At 47.7% G+C, this 11,502-nt stretch overlaps 1 protein-coding gene across 4 annotated transcripts in view; it reads right to left on the bottom strand.

Annotated features, from left to right (window-relative positions):
* SOCS6 (suppressor of cytokine signaling 6) overlaps nt 1-10,947 on the bottom strand; it is a 36,020-nt gene extending 25,073 nt beyond the window's left edge. The window contains exons 1-3 of one of the 4 annotated variants that reach the window (XM_027525661.1): nt 10,295-10,437; nt 4,615-4,805; nt 3,619-3,694 (exon numbers count right to left, since the gene is read on the bottom strand). The gene's annotated coding sequence lies outside the window, so the exon portion shown is untranslated. Of the gene's footprint in view, nt 1-3,618; nt 3,695-4,614; nt 4,806-10,294; nt 10,438-10,753 lie in introns of those variants that run through there. The other 3 variants (XM_027525659.1, XM_027525660.1, XM_027525658.1) reach the window with 3 other exon arrangements.
* Between the last annotated feature and the right edge of the window lie 555 nt (nt 10,948-11,502).

The raw sequence follows: 11,502 nt of genomic DNA on the forward strand, positions 1-11,502 counted from the left end.
TTGCAGAGTCAGATACAATTGAGCACGCACACACTGTGTTGACTTAAGTCGCTCAGCGATATCGGACAATCAAGTTAAGACGAATGGACTTAAGGTGCCATATAATTTAAAATTAAGAATGGTGTTTATGAGTACAACAAAAGCTCTAATAAATTTTCAAGTTCCAACTCCCACTTTGTGGGCTAGATACAAAACCATACCACGGCACTCAGTTTTCTGTGTGACACAGCGAATCTCCAGAGTCTCAAATTCCCCATATAAAATGAAGACGCTGATCTCTAAAACACATGAAGCTCTAAAATTATCTGATTCAATGAGAACAAAAATATGCAGAGACTTAGAAATTTAACCTGTAGAGAACTTTTATGTGAGCATTTCTAAATACATTTTCCTATTACTGTGTCCAAAACATTCCTATTAAATTGAATATAGAAAAAGTCATAAATTCAGTCATTTAAACCATCAGTGGAGCTAGTTTATAAGATTTGATTACTGAAATAAACTCGCTCCTCGATTTTTTAACTGAGATTTTAACACGTTGGATTTGAAAAGTGTGTGCGCGCTAAGTTGCTCAGTTGTGTCCAACTCTTAGCAACCCATGGACTGTAGCCTGCCAAGCTTCTCTGTCCATGGCATTTTCCAGGCAAGAATACTGGAGTGGGTTGCCATTTCCTATTCCAGGGGATCTTCAGAACCCAAGGATTAAACCCATATCTCCTGCACTGACAGGCAGATTCTTTACCACTGCACCACCAGTTACCCATTAAAAAGTAGTATACCTATTACCAATTCATTACTGTCTCTATGTATATGCAGGCTAATTTTTAAATTATTTATTTTTATCATTTATTTTCAAATTAATGATATACCATTTATTTTTAAACTGTTTATGGCGCTGATTCTCCGTTGCTGCTCGGGCTTTCTCGCTAGCGGAGGACAGGGCTCCTCCCAGCTGTGGTGTGTGGGCCTCTCGCTGTGGTGGTGTCTCCTGTCGCTCTACAGCACAAGCTCAGGAGCTGGGGCGCGTGGGCTTAACTGCTCCACGGCACGTGGGATCTTCCCGAACCAGGGATCGAGCCTGTGTCCTGCACTGGAAGGCAGATTCTTTACAACTGAGCCACCAGAGGAGGCTGATCATTTTCTAAATGTTTACACCTTTCCAGGCACTTACCAATGTTTTAGCTAAAAAACAGCAACTTCCCAAATACTCTCACCACTTTCACTGCCCACAAGGAAGTATTAAACTACTGGTTAAACTACCAAGTAGGTAAGATCCTTTGAGAATTTTTGACCAACTGTTGACAATTAAGCAGGGCCCAAGTATCTGTCTGTCATTTACTTTTATTCAGGGGCAGGGGTGCTGTACCAAACAGTGTAATGATGAAGTTCTTTCACTACTTTTCCTTCTTCAAGATTTGTTTATACACAAGGTCTCTTAAATATACTGAACTACTAAAGCAAAAATTTTTAACTCCTAGTGGCAACATGCACATAAAAGTAACTGAAAAGTAAAGCAACTGCTTTGACTGCTTTCAGCCCTTAGGTCTTAAGACAAAGCTCCAATTTAAAAGGCAATTTGTCAATTATGTGTGCAAATTATCTGTGCAAATGCTTTTGCACAGAACATTTAAGTTTTTCATTTGATTTGCATTAAAGTATAAGAGTTTTAGCTATAACAATCTTTTCCTCATTTTATGTAAGTACACACAAATAAAGAATAGCACATTTGGGATACAAAAAGTAATCCATGTAAGATTTACTAGATGTATATTAAGAGTGAATGCAAACTTGATTCACTGATAATTAGCAATAAAGGAGATCCCGTAGAGCAATAATTATTCAAATGAATGATACAGCCCTATTAAGCAAATATAAATATCTTACAAAATGGAAAAGGTCATACACATTGTAAAATGATAACTTAATTGTCAAAAGTAATCACTAATTCAAGGCTGCCAAACAGGGGACCTCTAATACTTTTAAAATGATGCAAGTGAAAATAATTCATGTTGCCCACTGCAGATCAGCAGGTATTTCGTAAATTAAGTTCCACAAAGTTCAGTGGCATGGGTGTGGCTTCATGACAGCACTAACTGAAAACACAATGAAAATCTAATTTATTTAAAGAAAAATCAGACTCGGGTTTCCCCCAAAGTAAAAGACTTTATTATTCCCTGATGCTGGCAAAACAAACACTTTGGACAAGCTTCTGATGAAACATACACTGCTTTATCACCACAAAAAAACCCACAAGGAATGTGGAATTTCCTGGCAGTCCAGTGGTTAGGACCCTGAACTTCCACTGCAGGGGGCCTTGGTTCAATCCCACCAGCCACTCAGCCAAAACATTAAAAAATTAAAAAATAAAATAAATTAAAAAAACACGAGGACAATGAAAACTGGAATGCAAACAACAGCAGATGACAACAGTGTTAACCAGCTCAGACAAATGAAAGAAAGCTGAAATTTAAGCCTGCTACAAGGGCAGGCAACAAAAACAAACCTAAGAAAAAATATCACAAATCTAAAACAAGAGTCAGATGCTAGCCATTAAAAAGTGGGAGTACAAAACATAAAACAAAAACTCTTACAGCCAAAATTAAAATTCAATAGAAGAAAAACTGAGAAAATCCACCCCCCAAAAAAACCCCAAAATAAACCGACTTAAATATTTGAGAAAAAGCTAAAAAAAAAAAAAAATTAACACATCAATCTAGGAGACCCAACACTCAACAAAGAAGAGCTTTAATCAGGAAAAGAAAGCAAATGAACGGGGGAAAAGAAATTGTCAAAGAAAATTTTAAACTTTTCCCCAAACTGAAGAACGCAGTTTACACACTCAAAGACCATGGAATGCTCAGTACACACACCCAAGAAAATAAATAATAATCAGGCACATCATGGTGAAATTTTAAAATTTAGGTGATAATAGAAAGATATTATAAAGCTTCCAGAAAGAGAAGGAAAAAAAAAATCACGCACACACGACAGGGAAAGAGATGGCAGCTGACACAGTGGTAACACTGAAAGCGGGAAGTCAGCCTTCAACTTCAGGAGGAAACCCGCCTCCAGCGCGGCCCACTTGCACATCAACAACCCTGCCTGAGCACAGCCCTGCACCGCCCCCGCACCGCCCCCGCACCGCCATGTGACGGCTTCCGGCCAACGGACTTCCAGCAACAAGGACACGAGTCACTTCTGGGCGGGACATCTCGTGCTAACTTATCAGCGTACCTGCTGGGGTAACCTGGGGCCACCAGGTGATGCGACGGGGAACTGCAGGAAGACGCCAGGGGAGCCCCCGGCAATGGACTTGGTGAAAGAGAGCAAGAAGCATCATTTACACACTGAGGTTTCAGACATTTATCTGCCATTGCAGCATAACCTATCATGTGCCGACTAACACAGGGACCTTGTGATTCTCCAGGCAAGAACACTGGAGTGGGTTGCTGTGCCCTCCTCCCGGGGATCTTCCAGACCCAGAGACCCTGGTCTCCTGCACTGCTGGCAGATTCTTTACTGTCTGAGCCACCTAGAAAGCCTGAACACAGCCAGACAACAAATCAAATATTTAGAACACGGACATTTTCTGACATATAAGATCTCACACTCCATCACCTTTCTAGGAAGTTATGAAGATGGGCTCCATCAAATCAAGGAGGCAAACCAGGAAACAGAGACCAGGCAACGTCACCTAGAGAGAGGAGAAAGCAGCCTCTAGGTTGGCAGCTCCCGCCACTCGGCCTGTCTTCGATATTGTCCTTGCACCGACAGCCCTGCCGACTGCTGTCCCAGAGTCAGCGCAACTGTGACATCCTCCCTGAAGACACAGTCCACGTTCCCTGGCTACCAGAAGTAATACACCCTGACCCTGCATCGACAGCCAGGGAAGCTGCATTCTGAAATCTGCCAGCAACGTGGTACGTGACTCAGGCACGTTAGGTAACCACTCTTACCTGCCTCCTCGTCATCTGCATGAGGATAAGGTTATCAGAAGGTGCCCTCTAATTCGAGAAAGGCAGTAATTCTTCAAATGAATAAAAGCACTAAAATCCTAATACAATTCTTTTGTTTGGTATACATTTATGCACTCTGACAGTCAGCGATACTTGCTAGTAATGTTATTCCCTAAATATATATACGTATATTTTTACGTTAAAAGCAATGTAAATAGAAATGACTTTAATCAGAGGGACGATACCTTCTTTAAAACCAAAAACACTTTCATTATTATTATAAACATCAAAACAAAAGGAAAATCACATGAAGTGACAAGTCTACGAGTAAAAACTTCATCTTCCGTTTTTTAAGAGTATTTATTAACCCTGCTGTCCCCACCACCCAGCGTGCTGCTGATGTGGCCAGAATACCACCACATAAGAACAAGAGCAGGCAGCACCAAACGACAATCTGCAGCACCTGCTGCATACACCTTTTCCAAATAGCTCTAAAGAGTAACATTCAACTGGTTTTGCCAGAACTGTTATCTAAGAGCAGCTATATATTCCATTGCCTTTTTGGAAGAGACACTTTACAAACAAGCGTGTACATAATCTCACGCTGCCACTAAACCACTCCAGACAGACAGACGTCTCTTCACACAACCAGACTCACCTCGTGGCAGACTTCAGGATGGCATGGTGACGCCGGCAGGGGTTTTCTGACGCTCAGACGGCTTCGGCTTCCAGGCCTGCAGAGATCTGGTCTCGTCTTCTGCGTTTCTTGTTCTCTACTACGCAAGAGTCGGCTCCCCGGGACAATGGAATAGCCACCGCTCCCCAAACATAGTCTCCAAGTGTGATGTCCTTTTAATAATTTTAAGAAAACATTTCAGTGGGATGGCTGTTAAGAGTGATAACACAATATTAAAACACACAGTAGGAGAACAAGTGCCAGGGACCTTGCGGGCGGCCGTGTGCGGTATGTTCCTGCTCAAGATTTCCCACCAACCGACCACGATGACCTGGGGCCAGTTAGCCCACCACTGCTCACACTGTCAAAGTGTCAGTTGCCCAGTCGTGTCTGACTCTTTGCGACCCCATGGACTGTAGCCTCTGTCCATGGAATTCTCCAGGCAAGAATACTGGAGTGGGTTGCCATTCCTCTCTCCGTGGGATCTTCCCGACCCAGGGATCGAACCCACGTCTCCTGCATTGCAGGCAGATTCTTTACCACCTGAGCCACTAGGGAAGCCCCACTGTAGCCATGTGTAATTCTCAAATTCTAGTAGCTGCACCAGCAGTACTTTTGTAGACTCCCATTCTCCTTCCTCTTTTATGTCCATTTTTCTCCTCTTCGTTTCACACCCTTTCCCCACAGAAGGCTTCTCCAGCAAGAAAAACGAAGTCTTATGCAGATACTGCAGGTTAATCAGAATACTTCTTTTAACTAATCACGATATAAGTGAAGTCGCTCAGTCATGTCCGACTCTTTGCAACCCCATGGACTGTAGCCTACCAGGCTCCTCTGTCCATGGAATTTTCCAGGAAAAAGTGCTGGAGTGGGTTTCCATTTCCTTCTCCAGGGGATCTTCCCAATCCAGGGATCGAACATGGGTCTCCCGCATTGCAGGAGGATGCTTTACCATCTGAGCCACCAGGGAAGCCACCAATCATGGTATAGCTTAAACTAATTATTACTATTGTGCGTGCTCAGTGGCTAAGTGGTGTCCGACTCAGTGATCCCATGGTCTGAGCCCACCAGTCTCCTCCACCCATGGGATTCTCCAGGCAAGAGTACTGGAGTAGTTGCCATGCCCTTCTTCAGGGGATCTGCCCAACCCAGGGATCAAACCCAAGTCTCCTGCATTGCTGGTGGACCATCTGAGCCACCAGGGCCCCTTACATGCGTTATCTCACTTAATTTTTACACCGATGTGGAGGAAGGCACACTATTATTATTTTACAAGAAGATAAATAAGATTGTTATTTTATTTCAAAAATCACTGCCCTATAAAATCACAGGGCTGAAATTCAGGCCTCGATCTGCAGCCCTATGAGAGCGTGCCTTCACCAGCTATGCTGAGAGTCACCTAGGTCTCTGGCTGGTCTAATTCCAAATGAGTTCTTCCTTCTTGCCGCATCCTGAGGGTGCCAGAGGTTCCAGACAACTGAAGTCTCATCCCACCAAGTTCTGTAAGGCAACTTCAAGGGAAACGTGCCCTGGGGCGGATCCTCTCCTCGCACTCCAGGCAACTGTGATTCCAGATGAGATGGATCAGCCAGCCAGGTGTGTGAGTGAATTCAAACACCTCAGCCCAACAGGTAGAGGTGACTCTCCCTACGTGCAGCTATGTAGGCCATGGAGTTTCAAGAACTCAGGCCTTATTAGTGCTATGATTTATCCAGCTGAGCAGATCAGCGCAGCCAGGGGTAAAGAAGAGAAACACAAAAACCAACAGACGTCCAAGACCCAGGCAGCACACCTCTGCCTTTACTGTGTGGACAACCACGTAGAAACCACAGGAGCTTTCTGCACCCCACGGCCCCACTCAGTGGACAGGAAGCATAAGGAGTGTGAGGAGGGCAGAGGAGAAAGACAACAGGCCCGGCACTCCCCAAGGAATTCAGTGATGACCCTTAGATCAGAAACACACGAACTGATAAATGGGGTTCCTGAAGGAGCTATGAGGAAGCGGAGCCAGGGAAGGCTTCCCTGAGACGGTGACCCTGGCATTACGATCCGAGGAAGAACCAACCCCAGGAGGAGCCACTGAAGAGCAGCCCTGTTCAAGGTGAGGACTGAGACGCAGCCTGGAATGCCGAGGAAGAGAAGGGCTGGACCATGACTGCGCTGAGGCAGAGGGAAGATTCTTCAAGACCAACTGAGGAGTCAGGCAGAAGTCACATTTGTAACAACGGTAAACAGCTTGGATGTCACTTTACACAAAACATCTGCGTACTCACAGTAACTCTGTCAGATGGATTATTACCCCCATCTTATCCCCAAATGAGGAATAAAACTCCGAGGGGATGTACAGTGTATTCAAGGTCACAAGCTAGCAACCTACACGCCACACTAAAGACTTAACACCTCCAAAACGTCCTCCATGTTCAAAGGGAGAGTGGAAATCCTCAATGACTTATCTCAGACTATTCTACATCTATTCTTCAAACATCAACAAGGCTGACAGTCACCCAAAACAAATGTCACAACAAAGTAAATGTAAGTCTGTATGAATCATCAAAGACGACCCTGACGCCGGTTTAACGTGAAATGTGCCCTTAGTCTAAAAGTCTTCCCTACTTAGCACATAAAGCAACATGTTATGCAGCATAATAAATTAACCATAAAAACACTAATGACAATTTCACTCTCGGTACACTTTAGAACATGTCCCAGTGTTGTTTCTCTTTTACTACCTGGATAACTCTTTCAATCAAGCTAGTCATACAAGAAAGTTTCCCCTTATCATGACACACTAATATTATAAATGTCTCCCTTACAAAACGACTTTCACAATTTTATGAAAGTAACCGGACACCACAGATGTGCCATGTCCATAAGTGGAAGAGGTTAGGAATGAGGGCGGAGAACTGAAATAGACAATCTTCATTTCCCATAAAAGATGCAACAAGCAGAAAACAGCAAAAGGCGATCTTTTTACCTCTAGGTCATTTACCTACCTGCCCTTTTTAAGTATTAAAATAGATGCATACACATCCATTAGCTACACCAGATTATAACTAACATGGGGAATCTGACCTCATGTGTGTGTGTGTTAGTTGCTCAGCCATGTCCAACTCTTTGCAACCCCATGGATTACAGCCTGCCAGTCTCCTCTGTCCATGGGATTCTGCAGGCAAGAATACTGGAGTGGGTAGACATTCCCTTTTCCAGGGAATCTCCCCAACTCAGGGATTAAACCTAGGTCTCCTGCATTGTGGGCAGATTCTTTACCATCTGAGCCACCAGGGAGGCCTCACACTTCAACATATTTGTTGAATACCTGACCTCATACTTCAACATATTTGTGTGTATCTTGTGTGTGTGCATGACCCATTTTGCATGACTGCATATTTATGAGTGAATAACAACAGTAATTGCCACAAACTCAGAAATGATCCTGACAGTTTCCTTTTTTTTGGAGTACTGCATTAGTCGCTCGGTTGTGCCCAACTCTTTGCGATCCCATGGATGGTAGCCCACCAGACTCCTCTGTCCATGGGACTTCCCAGCCAAGAACACTGGAGTGGGTTGCCATTTTCTTCTACAGGGGATCTTCCCGACCCAGGGATCAAACCAGGATCTCCCACATTGCAGGCAGTCTTTACCACCTGAGCCACCAGGGAAGCTACGTAATAACTCTGAAATAAGATCACACGATTACTTCCATGAGACAAATAAAAGAAAATACTAGTAAAAAAAAATCAGCTTCTTGAAAACTGATCACAAGGGAGAAAATTACCAGAATTTTCTCTAAAGAGTGACGGTTACCTAACAAGACAGGCTTTAAGAAGATGCTTGCTTCTGTTCCCTAAAAAGAGGGCCATTTAAAGGAACCTGAGATGATTAGGAATCCAGTCAGCACAGCTGAGTTTTCTTCCCAGGGCACTGCCCAGCCCAGGTTGGCTGTAGCCCAGGTCAATGGCACCCCAACCCCTGCTTGGCCACTCCCCTGCAAGGTGCTACAGGGGAGGGTGTCAGGTGACACCCAAGAGTGTGCCCCTGGGTCCTGGGGAGGCCATGTCTAAGGCTTGCCCACCTTCCCACTAAGAGAAGGGAAAGGGGCAGTGCCAGGTACTTCCCACCAATTCAGGAGGTATTTAAAGATCATAAGGGGAAAAAGTGCTTCAAAAGAGATGCTGAAGGGAGGCCCCGAAAAGGTCAAGGTTCCGGTGAATAAGGTGGGGGATCCTACCCAGACCAGTAAAAAGTACTTGCCAGGTCACAGGTGAGCTGAGCTCTTCTAAGAATCCCAGTTAAGTCCAAGGCCAGTCTGACAGCTTCCCCAAAGGCAACAAGAAACCATGAGAGACAGTGTCAGAACCAAAGGGTTGGTCACATATTCTGCTTGGAGCAGGCGTGGCCTCTGAAACTTAACCATATCCATGCTACCTGATGCAGAAATACTGAGAAATAAGACAGCACCGGAAGCAGATCATAGGCTGTTTCCAGGTTTTCTCTGTGAAACTTGATAAACAGCGCCATTCATGTTTTTAAATAAAACATTCCCCACAGCACTACATATTCCACTGAACATTCATTCATTCAAGTAAGCTAAGTAGATTTCATGTTGTGATATTTGTTGCGTTAACCAGAAAAAGAAGAAAAAAAAAAAAAAAGTCAAGATCACTGCACACCTACTGCGACTGGGAACACCTCGCCGTTTCATCTTAAAGGAGAGGGCAGTTTACTTTTGTTTGATGACAGACATGTGTGCAGCCAAGGACCGCAGTCCATGAAGAACGTATTTGGGCAACGTTTTGTGTCTCATTCACATCTAACCGTGATTACTACGTTCTCCATCCTCATCCACAGTAAAGTGGCAGGTCGCCTTTTCCAGGGCAGACGTTTCAAGACAACATTCGTGGAACTGAATCCAACATTATTATCTACCGGAAGCCTAAGGTCTGCCCCCATATTCCCACCTGGCCCTGAGTTCCAAAAAGTGGGGCTGGGAACCCCGAATTCCACATGCCGACTAAACGTGAAGTTGGCCTGCAGACGACCGCACACGTTCCAAGTTCTGGGCCGGGACCTGCCCCGGGACAAATGTCAATAGATGTGACCCAGAAGGGAGGCACCAAGGTGTCCGCGAAGCGAACCGAGCGCCGCGACCCGGCCCGGCCCCGGGGGCGGGCTCACGTACCCCCGTCCCCACGGCCACGAGGGTCCGGCGGCGCGTCCCCGCGCGGAGCCCACCGGGGTCCCGGCCACGCCGCGGCCCGGGCCTCCCGCGCGCGCCCGCCAGCCGCCGGCCCCGGGGTCCGAGCGCGCAGGCCCCGCGCCGCCGCCCCAGGCCTCGCCGAGCCCCGGCCTCTCCCCGCCGGGCTGCGGGCAACAAAGGCGGCGGCCCGGGCCCGGCGCGCGCGGCGAAGGGCCGGAGGCCGCGGGGTCGGGCCGGCGCGCGCGGCGGAAGCAGGCCTCGGGCCTCCCCGGCCCGGAGCCCCGGCCCGGCTTCCCGGACGCCGCTCCCCGCCGGCCCGGCGCCCGCCCGCGGACCCGCCGAGGCCCTGGCCGCTCCCCGGCCCGCCCGCGCCGGAGCCGCCCCGCGCCGGCCCGCGGAGCCGCGGCGCCCCCTGCGCCCGAGGGGAGCGGGCGGACGGCCCAGCCCCGCGCCGCAGACGCTCACCCGGCGGCGGCCGCTCCGCGTCCTCGCCCCGCGCCGGCGCGACTGCCGCGCTCGGCCCTGCTCGCCCGCAACTCCGCCTCCCGCCGCCTTCCTCCTCCTCTTCCTCCCGCCTCGCCGCCTCCTCCAGGAGCGGCGCGCCGGCCGCCGGCCCGAGCGGAGCCGCCGCCGAGGAGCCGAGCGGGCTGCCCCGCGCCCACCTCTCGGCCCGCGGCGCAGGCGGGCGTCGGCGCGGGGGGCGGGCCGGCGGGGCGGGGCGGGGCCGGGGCCGGTGCGCGCCGGGGTCCCGGCGCCCGCACCCGCCCTCCGGGCGCCCCCGGCCCCTGCGCGCTGGCCCGCCCCCTCGTCCGCCGCCTTTGCAGCCTCGCCTCCGGGGCGGCCGGGCGGACGCGGGAAGGACCAATTCCACGGCCCTCGGGCGCCGGCCCCGGCCTCGTCCCCTGCGGTCGGGGGTCCGCTCACCTGGCGCGGTGACCGGGACCACCCGGCCCCCGCGGGCAGCGGGACGGAGTGGCCGAGCGCGCGCGCCCGAGCCGGGCCCTTCCCACACCTTTCTCTAGCTTAACCGTAAGATGTGCTGATTAAAAGAAAAACTTACTCCTTGTTTCAGCCCATCTGCTTTTCCCTTTAGTCCTTGTTAGTGGGGGTTTTTTTTTATGCATGGTTTTTTTTTTTTTTTTTTTAATGCAGAAATAGTTTATTGTTTGTGCCGCCGAGTTCCGAGGCAGTGTGATGTCAAGTTGCCTGTTGGTAACTTGACTCAAACTCTGTGGATTCTTTGCTACCTGCATATAGAATTAACAGCAAATTGGACTTTTGTCAGCGAGAAGCTACAGGAACATTTATTTCTCTTTTCATCCGAAGAAAAGTGGTTCAAGATAAGTATCATTAAAGTCTAACGAGAATTAGTGTTGGCTTTGAAAGTTGTATTTCTTGAATAGCATGGAGCTTTTAAAAAGGAAACAAGGCTAGGGGGAAAAAAGTCTTAAAGTTTTTCCAAAGTGAATGTATATCTGAGTTATACCTCATTAAAGCTGTTAGTTTTTTAAAAGTTTAATTGATCTTAATTCTTATGAATGTTCGATATACAATTCTCATCTAAACACCAAACCCAGATTAATAATTTAAAAGTTGCATTGTCAGGTGATTCAGCTGGTTTGTATGACTGAATAGTATATATATAAGGTTGATGTCATCTGGTACATGTGATT

This window comes from Bos indicus x Bos taurus, chromosome 24 (assembly GCF_003369695.1).
Source record: "Bos indicus x Bos taurus breed Angus x Brahman F1 hybrid chromosome 24, Bos_hybrid_MaternalHap_v2.0, whole genome shotgun sequence".
NCBI classification, from domain to species: domain Eukaryota; kingdom Metazoa; phylum Chordata; class Mammalia; order Artiodactyla; family Bovidae; genus Bos; species Bos indicus x Bos taurus.